The 12,577-nt window shown below is 39.8% G+C and overlaps 1 non-coding gene and 1 pseudogene across 1 annotated transcript; one reads left to right on the forward strand and one right to left on the reverse strand.

Moving 5' to 3' along the window:
* Positions 1–374: 374 nt before the first annotated feature.
* Positions 375–505, reverse strand: LOC120101314 (small nucleolar RNA SNORA17). Its single transcript, XR_015679424.1, has one exon. It is a non-coding gene; the product is annotated as a small nucleolar RNA SNORA17 (small nucleolar RNA).
* A 546-nt stretch (positions 506–1,051) lies between these two features.
* Positions 1,052–2,385, forward strand: LOC147996283 (vomeronasal type-2 receptor 1-like; annotated as a pseudogene).
* Positions 2,386–12,577: the final 10,192 nt, after the last annotated feature.

Here is a 12,577-nt window from a genome sequence, read left to right on the forward strand (position 1 = left end):
CTCTTAGTGGTCCCTGAGTGTCTGCGGTTGATTCAGGGGTGTTCTCAGGAATTCTATGCCCCGCCTGTGCATTATGGCACTTGACAGGGATCACCTCAGGGATGGTCTGTCCACCCCCACCAAGTCTGCATTCCACTGGACTTATGGTCATCTCAAGATAGCTGAGTCTGGGTCCCATGGCACTGGGCTGGTGGTTGTCTTGGGCTTGCTACTTGTCCAAGCTTTCCCATATGGCTCTATGTAGTAGTGGGGGATATCATACGTATCTGGCTTATTCCTGCCTGGTGCCCCGGGTCCCAGGTAGGGTTCTTCTTGTTGCTGACTTGCTCCCTGCCCTGGCCTGCCTGGCATCTGACTGGGCTCATTTTTTATGAAGTTTTAGGCTACTAATTATTCAGATGTTCACAGGTCAGAACACTGAACATAGACATAGCCTCTGTCATCTCTGTCACCAACCAACTCACATGTGACACACAGTTATTCCTTTAATGCCTCTAGAGAAAGCCACATTTCTTTCTTAAACATGTTCTCTATGATGTTGCTGGTCATGTAGTTCTAAAGAAGAGTAACTTTAGCTGACAGTATAAGAATAGAACAAAAGGGAAGGACTGAGAAACGCAGACATAGTCTAGTTCTGTGAGTGCATCAACAGCCTTGGAGCTTTGGTGTTATAAATGATCCTACTTGAAGTGATCTATTAGCAATATTAGTTTGCATAAAGTAGTAGCATTCTCTAAACTACAGTCAAAAACATGGAGGGTTAATTACCGCCAAGATGCATTTAAAACAATTAGGAATATGGGATCAATTGATCTCCATGTGTATGGTTCCAAAGATAGGAAATACATACAAAGATCAATGAACTCTGAGATTAAAAACTACTCCTCCTTTTCTTTAATATGCTCATATAAAATGGGTGTTTAGTGACATAGTGAAGAATACTGCTTAAATACAAGGTTGGAGTAACACTTTCTGTCGTCCATCTCCAGCTAAGTTTTACATACTCAAAATCTTGGAAATCAAGAGAAGAAGAGGAAAAAGATGAAAAGTAATGGGAAATGTGATGGTGGCAGAAACAGAGAGCACAGGTGAGAGAAGCTGGTGCCAAGTAGACTGAGAGCACAACTCATTCTATCACCTTTGCATATGAGAGCTAAAGCTGAGGAAGAGTCCAGATAAGAGAAAACAACATTCCTGTCAGGGATATGGCCCACCCATGAAGACTAGAGCATCAAGTGTCCTCACCTTAATAACTGGTAGCCTGATGGTCCTTTGCATTGATAGGGCAATCAAACACCACTACCCCCACTGATTTGGGGGAATGGAAAGTCATTGTTGATGGATGGATGGATGGATGGATGGATGGATGGATGGATGGATGGATGAAAAAAAGTGAGCACAGCCCAGTTCACTTCCTCTCAGTGAATATATTCTAAAGTTGTGCCATTTAAGACTTGGGTCTTGGCTTCCAATAACTGTGAATATTTTCAGTTGTAGGTGAAATATACTTCTCCTGCTCGGCTCTTAGAGACAAATTCCAGCTTCTATCATATAGTTGCAGTGTAGTAAACAGTGAAAAGATTCAGTTTGAGGCCATGGTGAAAACTCAAAACTTCAATTTGTTTGGATCTGGGTAAGTGCTATTGCAACTGATGTCGATTATGGAAAATATGCAGTAAAGTCCTTTAGGGGGAAAATGGAAACTTTTAACCTTTGCATTGCTTTCTCTGAAACCTCTCCAAAAGTCTACTCCAATAATAACTGCAAAATGCTGCTAATGCAGTAAAGAGTTCCTCTGCAAAGTCATTGTGCTTTATGCAACTGACATTCATCTCAGCCCCTTTGTGCTGGAAGTGGTTCATCATAACATAACTGACAGGACATGGATAGCCAGTGAAGTCTGGGTTAACTCTGCTCTCATTGCAAAGCCTGAGTATTTTCCCTATTTTGGTGGAACCACTGGACTTGCAATATCAAGGACCATTTATACCAGAATTCATTTATGATGTATGCCAGAGCAAGGATTCAAATGATATCTTTACCATTGAATTACGCCCTTATCTTGAACTAAAACAACATACTTGTTTGGACTCAAAAAAGTCAACCAGTTGTCATTAATAGTAAAAACACTGTGAATGCTATCGATTTCCCTTGGATCATCTCAGCTTTTAACTGTGTCCGACCCAATTCTCATATTCCTGCAGAGTAACTATGACTGGTAAAGAAGACAGATTGTTTGACATGTTTGATCAGCTCTACACTAGAAAGGAGAAACTGGAAGATCTGAAAAATACCTATCTGGATACATCTCAGCTAAGAATCACAAACAATGTCAAACAAGCTGTGTATGCCATAGCTTTCCTTGGATCATCTCAGCCCATGTGAAAAAGGACAGGGCCATTTATTTTTAATGACAACTGGGTGACTTTTTTGAGCCCAAACAATATGTTGTTTTATTTCAAGATATGGATGTAATATCTTTCACCGTCTCTGTCTCTGTTTCTCTCTCTTCTTTTGCTTAAAATTTCTTATTGACCATTGGAGTCACTTCTCTTGGCATTTATCAACATGGAGTAATAATCTGCATCCATATTGTCTCTGTAAAGTATTGATGTGTTCACACAATATTCACATGAAGTGTTCTGATTTCTCCACATCATCACGAGCAATACTTTTTTTCTTTCTGATAATAGCCCTGCTTACTGTAAAGGTTGGTTTAAGTTTCTCGGCACTGTTACAGAAGCCTATCTTCAAAAAAAAAATGCTGTTAAAGTCATTGTCAAAAATCTTCTGGTTGGCAATGCACAGGTTTACATCTAGGGAATTTTTAAAAAAATATTTAAGAACAACAAAACGTATTGCTGATTCGGTTTTATTATAGGTCCATTGAGGTTTCCATACTTCCTTTCTTCCTTTACCTTCTTTTGATTAAATCTCAATAAACTGTATGTGCTGGGGAATCTGTCAGTTTCTCTCTGTCACCGAATATTGGTCTATATAGCAGGTTCATAAGAACAGTTTATAACAAAGTTATTGCTGGCTTTTGTCTCCAGCCAGGCTCAACAAGTTCAAGGCCTGCTCAGGGCATGATACACAACAGTGTGAACCCACCAGCCACCCTGGCTCTCTTCAGACTGAGCGACCCTATATAAGGAAAGAAGACTCTTGAGAGGCTATGAATGAATGAATGAATAAATAAATAAATAAATAAATAAATAAATAAATAAATAAATAAATAAATATTTGGATTATTTTGCTTTCCAAGTCACCCCTCTGCTTTGCAGCAGGTTTCTTCTCTGCGTGTCTGGTTTATGTGCCCTCCATCCCTTTCTTCATCTGCTGGTTATGTCTGAGGTGTTTGAGATTTCCCTGCTGCCACCTGTGTCCCTGCCTTTTAACTCTTGAACTGGCAGAGAAAACAATTGTAATCAAGAGCTTGGCCCATATCAATTAAACAGTTTTATCTTTGGTCCCTTATTTATTTTTGTTGTGATTTTTATTATGTCTTCCTTTACCTTAATTTTTTAGTTCGTTTGTTATTGCTTTCCTAGATCTTTGAGATTCAATGGCAGATTGTTTGTTCTCTATCTTTTTGCTTTTCTCAGTGTAAACATAGGTAGATATAAATTTCCTTCTATATCCCATAATTTTAAATTTTCGTTGCATTCTTCCCCTTCTTAGTATGCTGTAAATGCTAGGCAAGTGCCCTGTCACCAAGCTCTATCTAGAACCTTCAAGTTTTAAATTTGTATTGAAGACGTTAAAATTAAGGAGAATTTCATTTTCTAGAATGTTTCGATTTTTGACTCTGTTTTCTTCCTATAGTAGACTTGTATAGCAGCATCAACTTAATTTTTACTGTGATAATTTTTACTGAAAAAGGATGAAGGTTTTTATTGGCTTCTAACATCTCTATCTTAAGATGCCCTCTTCTGGTATAAAGAAAAATAGTTTTGGGAATTTTTTCAGGGTAGGGAGGTTGGTTTTGTTTTCGCTTGGTTTGGTTTTGGTTTGCGGTTGTTTGTTTTTGTTTTTGTTTTTGTTTTTCATAGAATGATTTGTAGTAAGGGAGAATTGAATAATCTTTTGAAGCATTCTTAATCCTCCTCCCATTTCTTTACTATTTTCTCAGTACCAAAAAGGATGCGTGTTGAACTCCCCTCCTTCTTTATGAACCTTCAATTTCCACTGAAGTGACATCATTCTCGGTGTTACTGTGAGACTTACTCTTCTGTCCCTATATAGTAAGTGCTGTGTTCTTGAATTTATTTTTAATTTTAATTTTTACAAATTTTCATAAAAATATAATAAATCACCTTTTTACCTTCCTTTTCTTTAGCAATTTACCCCACCACCTCCCCACTCTCAAAATGATAGCTTCTTATTGCCATATACATATTGATTCTACTTTGGTGTGGGAAGAAACAATCCTTTGTTTCAGAATGGTTTGATCTGTTCCCCATGGACCTCTCTCTTATTTTCTAAAAAACTATTTTCAGATTCAAGAAATGTCCTGTATATCTAGGTTTGAAAAAAGAATTCCTGAGACAGCTTTTCTTGAATTTAATGCTTGTTTCTCTGTCCACAAATACTTGAAGTTTCTGACAAGCATGGGCTCTTTGTGATTTTGATGTCATGGAACATGTGTGGAATATTTCTGTTTTGTTTTGTTTTCTAAACTCACACTGTCTTTCCATAGGATATGTGGTGACTCTCAAAGCAACAAGTGTAGTTACCCTAGGGCCTTATATTTTCCCCCTGTTTTCTTCTCATTTATTTCAGGAAAATGAATAGGAGGAGAGGAACTCATAGGTTCATAAGTTGAGATAGGAAACCTAGTTACCAGGGTATTGTACATATGTGTACATATGCATATGCATTTTTAAATGTTTGAAGACATCATTTAAAAGCTCTATACTGGACTGTTAAATAAACAACAGTTAAGACTTACAACCTAAAGATTTTTTTTATTTTTTATTTTCTTAGTAATCATTCCATTAGTTTACATCTCAAATGATATCCTGCATCCCAGGTACTCCTCTGCTAGCCCCCCATCCCACACCCACCCTCCACCCTCCCCTTTGTCTGTATGAGAGTACTCCCTCACCCATCCACACTCTCCTGCCCCCACTGTTTCAGCATCCTCTATGCCTTCCTGGGACCAAGGACCTCCTCACCCAATGCTGTTAGACAAGGCCATCCTCTGCTGCATATGTATCAGGAGTCATGGATTCCTCCAGGTACACTCCTAGGGGTGGTCTAGACTCTGGGAGAACTGGGTGACCAACCAGCCTGTGTTGTTCTTCCAAAGGGGCTGCAATTCCCCTCTGCTCCTCCAGTCCTTCTGCCAGCTCCTCCCACCAGGTTCCCTAAGCTCCACCTGATGATGGTTGGCGCCAAACATCCACATCTGCATTGGTCAGTTGTTGGCCTGAATTCCTCTTGATCATGGCAACAGTGCTAGCTTTGGTGTCTGCAGACATGATGGGTACCCAGGTGGGGCAGTCCCTGGTTGGCTCTTCCTTCAGTCTCTGTTCTATTTTTTGTCCCTGTTCTTTTGGACAGGAACATTTCTGGGTTAAAAATTTTGAGATGGGTGGGTGTCCCCATCCCTCAACAGGGGGCTGTGCCGATCTGCTGGAGGAGGTCTCTGTAGAGATTATCTCCCCCTTCTCTAAGCATTTTGGCTAAAGTCGTCTCCATTGGGTCCTGGGAGCCTCACATTTCCCTGGTGTGTGGGATCCTTCAGTGGCTATCCCCTGTTCTTCATTTCCCCTTGCTACATATTTTTGTTCCATTTCCTGACCTTTTGTACCTCTCTTTTATCTCCTCCAGATCCTGATGCTGCCACCCTTATTTCCTGCACCTCCTTTCTCCCTCCCTGTTCCCCTTTCCCTCCACCTCCCACAATCATCCTGTGTCCCCCTCAATGCAGGACTGAAGCATCCACACCCTGGCTTTCCTTCCTTTTATACTCCATATGTTCTGTGGGTTGCATTATGGGCATTGTGGGCTCTAAAGTTTTATTTTTAAAATTTTCTGAGGAGTTAATTGAAGTCCAGATTTTAAATAGGTATAGATCATTTTTATGTAAAGATCTTATTCTAAACAGGACTACTGCCATTTTAATTATTACTACTTATTTGCCATTATTCCAACATTCCTTTCTACTGTCCCTTTACAGTCTGGACATCTAAACCATGCTAGATAAGTAATTTCCACACGCTAGTGAGAACTCTAGCACTGAGCTGCCTTTGATATACAAATCTGCAGCTCTTCACAGTGGAAGTGGTAGGTGAGCGAATGACTGCCTCCTGGTACACAATGTGCAAACAATACCTAGAGGAGTGCTAGAAAACAGCAAGTCATGCTGCTGAAAAGCTACAGTCCAGGTCTGAAAGCTAAAGCAGAAGGAGCACAAATGCAGCCTGTTTTACAGTGAGTGAGAAAGATGGTGTGGGAGACAGAAAGAGAAGGAAAATGAAAAACGGATGTTGAAAATAGCCAATCAAAACCCACCATCAGTAGCTAGAAATTAAGAACACTATCATGGACCAAACAACTAAATTATTATTGTTGTTGTTATTATTATATTATTATTGTTGTTGTTAAATATTAACTCAATGGAAATAAAACTACAAAATAATTACATTAACATATAGCATTAAGTAACTTATGAAGTCACAGTAAAATGATAGACTATAGTAGGAAATTTAATCCACCTGGTAAATCTCAGATTGAAAGAATTAAACAGAAGATGTAAACAATGAAAATGTACAGGTATAGCCAGGGACATGTTTTGTTTCAGGACTTTTTTTGGCATAGGAGGATAGAACAGAAAAAAGTGTTGTACCACTACTTTATTATGCCTACTTACACTAAAGTTTGAAATCCCCCAATCTTCCAAGGCTTTTAGGAAAACCATCTAAGTGTAAAAAGGAACTGAAATTTTTTTGAGTGTGCCAGGTATCAACAAGATATTTTTCATCAATTAGTTTTGTTAATCTTTCCATGAATAAGCACACCTAGGTTTATACAGACTTACAAAAGTGGATCAAGGACCTCCACATAAAACCAGATACACTGAATCTAGTAGAAGACAAAGGGGAATATTTTCTGAACAGAACAGTAGTGGCTTATGCTCTAAGACCAAGAATAGACAAATGGGGCCTCATAAAATTGCAAAGCTTCTGTAAGGCAAAGGACATTGTCAATAGGACAAAACAGCAACCAACAGATTGAGAGAACTTTACCAATCCTATATCCAATAGAGGGCTTATATCCAATATACACAAAAAAACTCAAGAATTATACTCCAGAGAAGCAAATAACCCTATTAAAAATGGGGAACATAACTAAACAGAGAATTCTCAACTGAGGAAATGTGAATGGCCAAGAAGCACCTAAAGAAATGTTCAACATCCTTAGCCATCAGGGAAATACAAATCAAAACAACCCTGAGATTCCATCTCACACATTAGAATAGCTAAGATAAAAATGTCAGGGGACAACAGATGCTGGTGAGAATGTGGAGAAAGAGAACATTCCTCCATTGTCGGTGGGATTGCAAGCTTGTACTACTCTCTAGAAAGGAGACTGGAATTTCCTCAGAAAATTGGACATTATATTACCTGAGGACCCAGCTATACCACTTCAGGGCATACACCCAAATGATGCTCCAACATACAACAAGGACACATGTTCCACTATATTCACAGCAGCCTTATTTATAATAGCCAGAAATTAGAAACAACCCAGATGTCCCTCAACAGAGGAATTGATACAGAAAATGTGGTACATTTATACAATGAAGTACTACTCAACTATTAAAAACAAGGATCTCATGAAATTTGCAGGCAAATAGATGGATCTAGAAAATATCCTGAGTTAGGTAACTCAGTCACAAAAGGACACAAATGGTATGTACTCAATGTTAAGTGGATATTAGGCAAAGGGCTTGGAATACCCACAATACAATCCACAGACCACATGAAGTTCAAGAAGAAGGAAGACCAAAGAATGGATGCTTCAGTCCTACTTAGAAGAGGGGACAAAATAATCAAGGGAAATAAAGGGTGGGAGGACTTTGGAGGAACAGAGGAGGAAGAGGAGGAAAAGGGGGGGCAGAATCAGGTATGAGAGGAAATGGAGGAAATGAATAGAGGATCAGGAAATTGAACGAAGGTGTGTAGCAATGGGGGATGGGGAGCTGGGAGTAACCACCAGAAAGTTCCAGATGCCAGGAAAGCAAGAGCCTCCCAGGACATCCTGGGGATGACATTAGCTGAAATATCCCACATAGAGGAAGGAGAACCTGTCAAGACCATATCCAGAGGTTAGGCATGGCTCCCAGGTTGAGATGGAGCCACCCAACCATTTCCAAAATTTTAACCCGGAATTGCTCCTGTCTAAAGGAAATATGGGGAAAAAGAGCTGAGTGAGGACTGAAGGACAGGCCATCCAGAGACTGCCCCACCTGGGGATCCATCCCACATGCAGACACCAAACCCAGACACTATTGCTGATACCAAGGAGTGCTTGCTGAGAGGTGCCTGATACAGCTGTCTCCTGAGAGACTCTGCCAGATGCTGACCAATACAGATGCAGATGCTCAAAGCCAACCATCAGACTGATCACAGGGACCCCAATTGGAGGAGTTAGGGGAAGAACCTAAGGAGCTTATCCGGCATCAATTGGAGAGGAGGCCCTTGGTCCTGTGAAGGTTTGATACCCCAATGTAGAGGAATGCAAGGGCAGTGAGGCAGGAGTGGTGGGGGGGGCACTCTCATAGAAGCAGGTTAAATGAGGGTAAAATAGGGGGTTTGCAGTGGGGAAACTGGGAAAGCGGATAACATTTGAAATATAAATAAATAAAATTTAAAAATAATAAAGTGTACACACAGAATCACACACACACACACACACACACACACACACACACACACACCCTACATGTCAGCCTTTCTTGGACCATCCTGAAGTAGTGCTTAATATATTAAGACTGAAAGCTAAAACAGCATTGTATGTTACTGGGATGCCCAAATCCTCTGCTGCAGTCCCTTTTTCTGTTTCATCTGCTCTGTCAATCTTCAAGAGTTCTCTTTGTTCTCATAGGGAGCCATCATGTTCTCAGACCACAATCATGTAGCCCTTAACTACAAATATCACCAAGGTGTAAACTAATTAAATCAGGATTGGGGATAGCTCAGTGGGAGAGTGCTTGCCAAGCAGGAATGAAACCCAAGTTTGAGCCCAGCTCCCAAACACACACAAAAACAATGAATAAATAAAAATGAAAAGAAGCATAACTTCTGACTCTGGCCAGGGAAGCAGGTAGATTAATTGTGAATCATCACCTCTCCCTTCTCTTCTCCAATTCTAATTCCCATACTCTCACTTTAAGCTTTGTTAGCAGACTACTTTTTATGGCCTCCCCTAACTAGTCCTCCCGATTCCTAGAAGACTAAGCTGATTCTGGTGGATCATCTTGCTTTCTTCCCTTCCCATGGACCCCTTTTTTGCCTCCCACTCCATTCCCATCTCTAAATGTCAGCAATAAATATGCAAAATCATATTTTACCAAAAATGCTCAGTGGCCACACTTAGCAGAATCCAGCAAGAATATCCTACCAGGCAACACATAGCCACCACGCTCTCTGAAGAACCAGAGAGCAACAAAAGCCAAGGAACAAAACACCCACACACCCACCCAACAAAGACAAGGCCAGGTATCATCAATGTGTGAAATTTCGAACCAAAACTAATCAGAAGAGAAAGGGGAAAAAAAACATTGTAATTCTATTACAGTCTCTCTCTCTCTCTCTCTCTCTCTCTCTCTCTCTCTCTCTCTCTCTCTCTCTCTCTCTGTGTGTGTGTGTGTGTGTGTGTGTGTGAATTTTACATCATGTACCCCAATCCCATTCATCTCCCTGTTCATCATGTCCTCTGTCCTTCATTTTTGCAACTTCTGCCTCAGAACAAACAAAACCCATCTCACCATGGAAGCATCAAAAGCATCAAAGTCTCACGGTTTGTCACACATTATACCCTTTCAACCAAACAACTTTCTTGCAAATGTTCATTGCAATGAGTTATGGTTCTAGTTTGAGGCCTTTGGCTTCTGCTCCATAATCACTACTAGATCTTCAATGTGAGTCCTCTCAGATCCTCTTGTTGCTTTGGATCTGCAGAACTGGCCCATTTATGAGTTCCAGCAGCTCACAGACAGGGTAAATGTTGCAGTGTGTCAACTCAAAGTCCTAGAAGAGGGATAATCTCTTTTGCACTGTGTAAAAACATCACCTGTCAATAAAAACCTAATGACCAATAAGAGGCAGGATTAGAAAGTAGGACATCTGGCAGAGAAAGAGGATCTCTGATAAATAGGAGTGAAAAAATTCCCCATTGTAACTTGGAAGAAGTCAGACGTATGAAAATGAGGAGAGGTAGCCAGCCATGTGGCAGACATAGAATAGTATAAATTGGCTAATTAAGTTAATTGAGCTAGTTGGAAGAACAAACCTAGCTTAAGATCTAGGCACTTATTAATATATAAGCTTCTGTATAATTATTGAGGAACCTAGAGAATATAGAAAAGAGCAGTTACACCCTGGATGTGGGCCTAAATGGTAGCTGAGTTGATCAGCTCACTGGCTCACCAACACCCACATCGCACACTAGGATCAGCTCTCCAGCTGTACTTGGTACCCAAGTACCAGCAACCGGTGGAGCCGCTTTCCTGTTCTCATACCCTCTGGGCCAGCCCACCTGCACCCCTGCCACCAAGGTAAGTTCTACTGTGGTGCTCTATGAGGTGCAGGGTCTGCTCTTCAAAGAGCTGCAGCTGGCAAGGAGTGGGACCATCTCTCCATTTCTCATGACCTAGAGGCTATATCTCCCACTGACCTCAAGAGACAAGTTCATAGCATTAAGTTCCTACATTAAAGCAAACAAACAAAAGTTTTTTTTAAATGCTGGAGGGATCTTCCTGTACTAGCAACTTAACAGCACACTGAAATCTCTGGAACAAAAAGAATTGTTCACATCCAAGAGGAATAGATGGCAAGAAATAATCAAACTCAGGGCTGAAATCAATAAAATAGATACGAAGAAAGCAACACAAGAATTAATGAAACAAAGTGTGGATTCTTTGAGAAAATCAACAAGTAGACAAATCCTTATCCAAACTAAAATACAGAGAATATCTAAATTAACAAAACAGGAAATGAAAGGCAGATAAGGCAGCAAACTCTAAGAAAATCTAAAGAATCATTAAAACATTTTCAAAACCTATACTCTACCAAATTGGAAAATCTAAAAGATATGGACAATTTTCTTGATACATACCACTTTCCAAAGTTAAATCAAGATCAGGTAAACAGATCTACAACCTCTAGTAATATAGACTCAGTAAGTAAAAGTCTCCCAACTCCAAAATAAAAACCCAGTGGCCATATAGTTTTAGTGCAGAATTCTACCAGAAGTTCAAAGAAAAGTTAATGACAATTCCACTCAAATTATCTTAGAAAGAAAGGAAGGGAGGGAGGGAGGGAGAAAGAGAGAGAGAGAGGAAGAGAGAGAGAGAGAGAGAGAGAGAGAGAGAGAGAGAGAGAGCGAGCACTGAACACTGCCCAATTCATTTTATGAGGCCACAGTTACTCTGATACCCACATAAAGACCCAACAAGAGCTAAGCAGTGGTAGCACTCACCTTTAATCCTAATACTCAGGAAGCAAAGGAAGAGTCAGGTGAATCCCTGAGTTCCAGGCCAGCCTGGTCTACAGAGCAATTTTCAGGACAGCCAGAGCTACAAAGAGAAATTCTGTCTCAAAAAAAAAAAAAAAAAACCAAAAGCCAAATCAAACAAAAGACCCAATATTGGAAGAAAATCATAAACCAGTTTCAAAGCATGAACATAGATACAAAATTGTCAATAAAAATAGTTGCAAATGAATACAAGAACATGTCAAAAAAAGCATCCACCCTGACCAAGTAGGCTTTATCCCAGAGACACAAGATTGGTTCAACATAAGTAAATCAATAAATGTAACATACCATATAAATAAATTGAAAGACAAATACCATATAACCACTCATTCATTCAATGGAGAAAGAGCCTTTGACAAAAATCCAACACCCCTTCATAATAAAAGTCCTAAAGAAATTAAAGAGACAAAGGACATACCTCAGCCTAATAAAGGCAGTTTACAATAAGCCTGCAGCCAACATCAAAGTAAAAGGAGAGAAACTCAAGTATTTCCTCTAAAATCAGGAAAAAGACAAAATGTCCACTCTCTCCACACCTCTTCAATATAGTACTGGAAGTCTTACCTAGAGTAAAAGCATAACTGAAGGATATCAAGAGATGCAAATCAGAAAGGAAGAATTCAAAGTACTGTTGTTTGCAGATGGTAGGATGGTATACAAAAACATTCTAAAAATTTTCACTGTGGAACTCCTACAGCAAATAAATACTTTATTAGTAGCTGGATACAAAATTAACTGACAAAAATTAGTAGCTTTCCTATATACAAATGACAAACTGAGAAAGAAATCAGGGAGGCAATATATTTTGCAA

This window comes from Rattus norvegicus, chromosome 2 (assembly GCF_021556685.1).
Source record: "Rattus norvegicus strain SHRSP/BbbUtx chromosome 2, alternate assembly SHRSP_T2T, whole genome shotgun sequence".
NCBI lineage: Eukaryota > Metazoa > Chordata > Mammalia > Rodentia > Muridae > Rattus > Rattus norvegicus.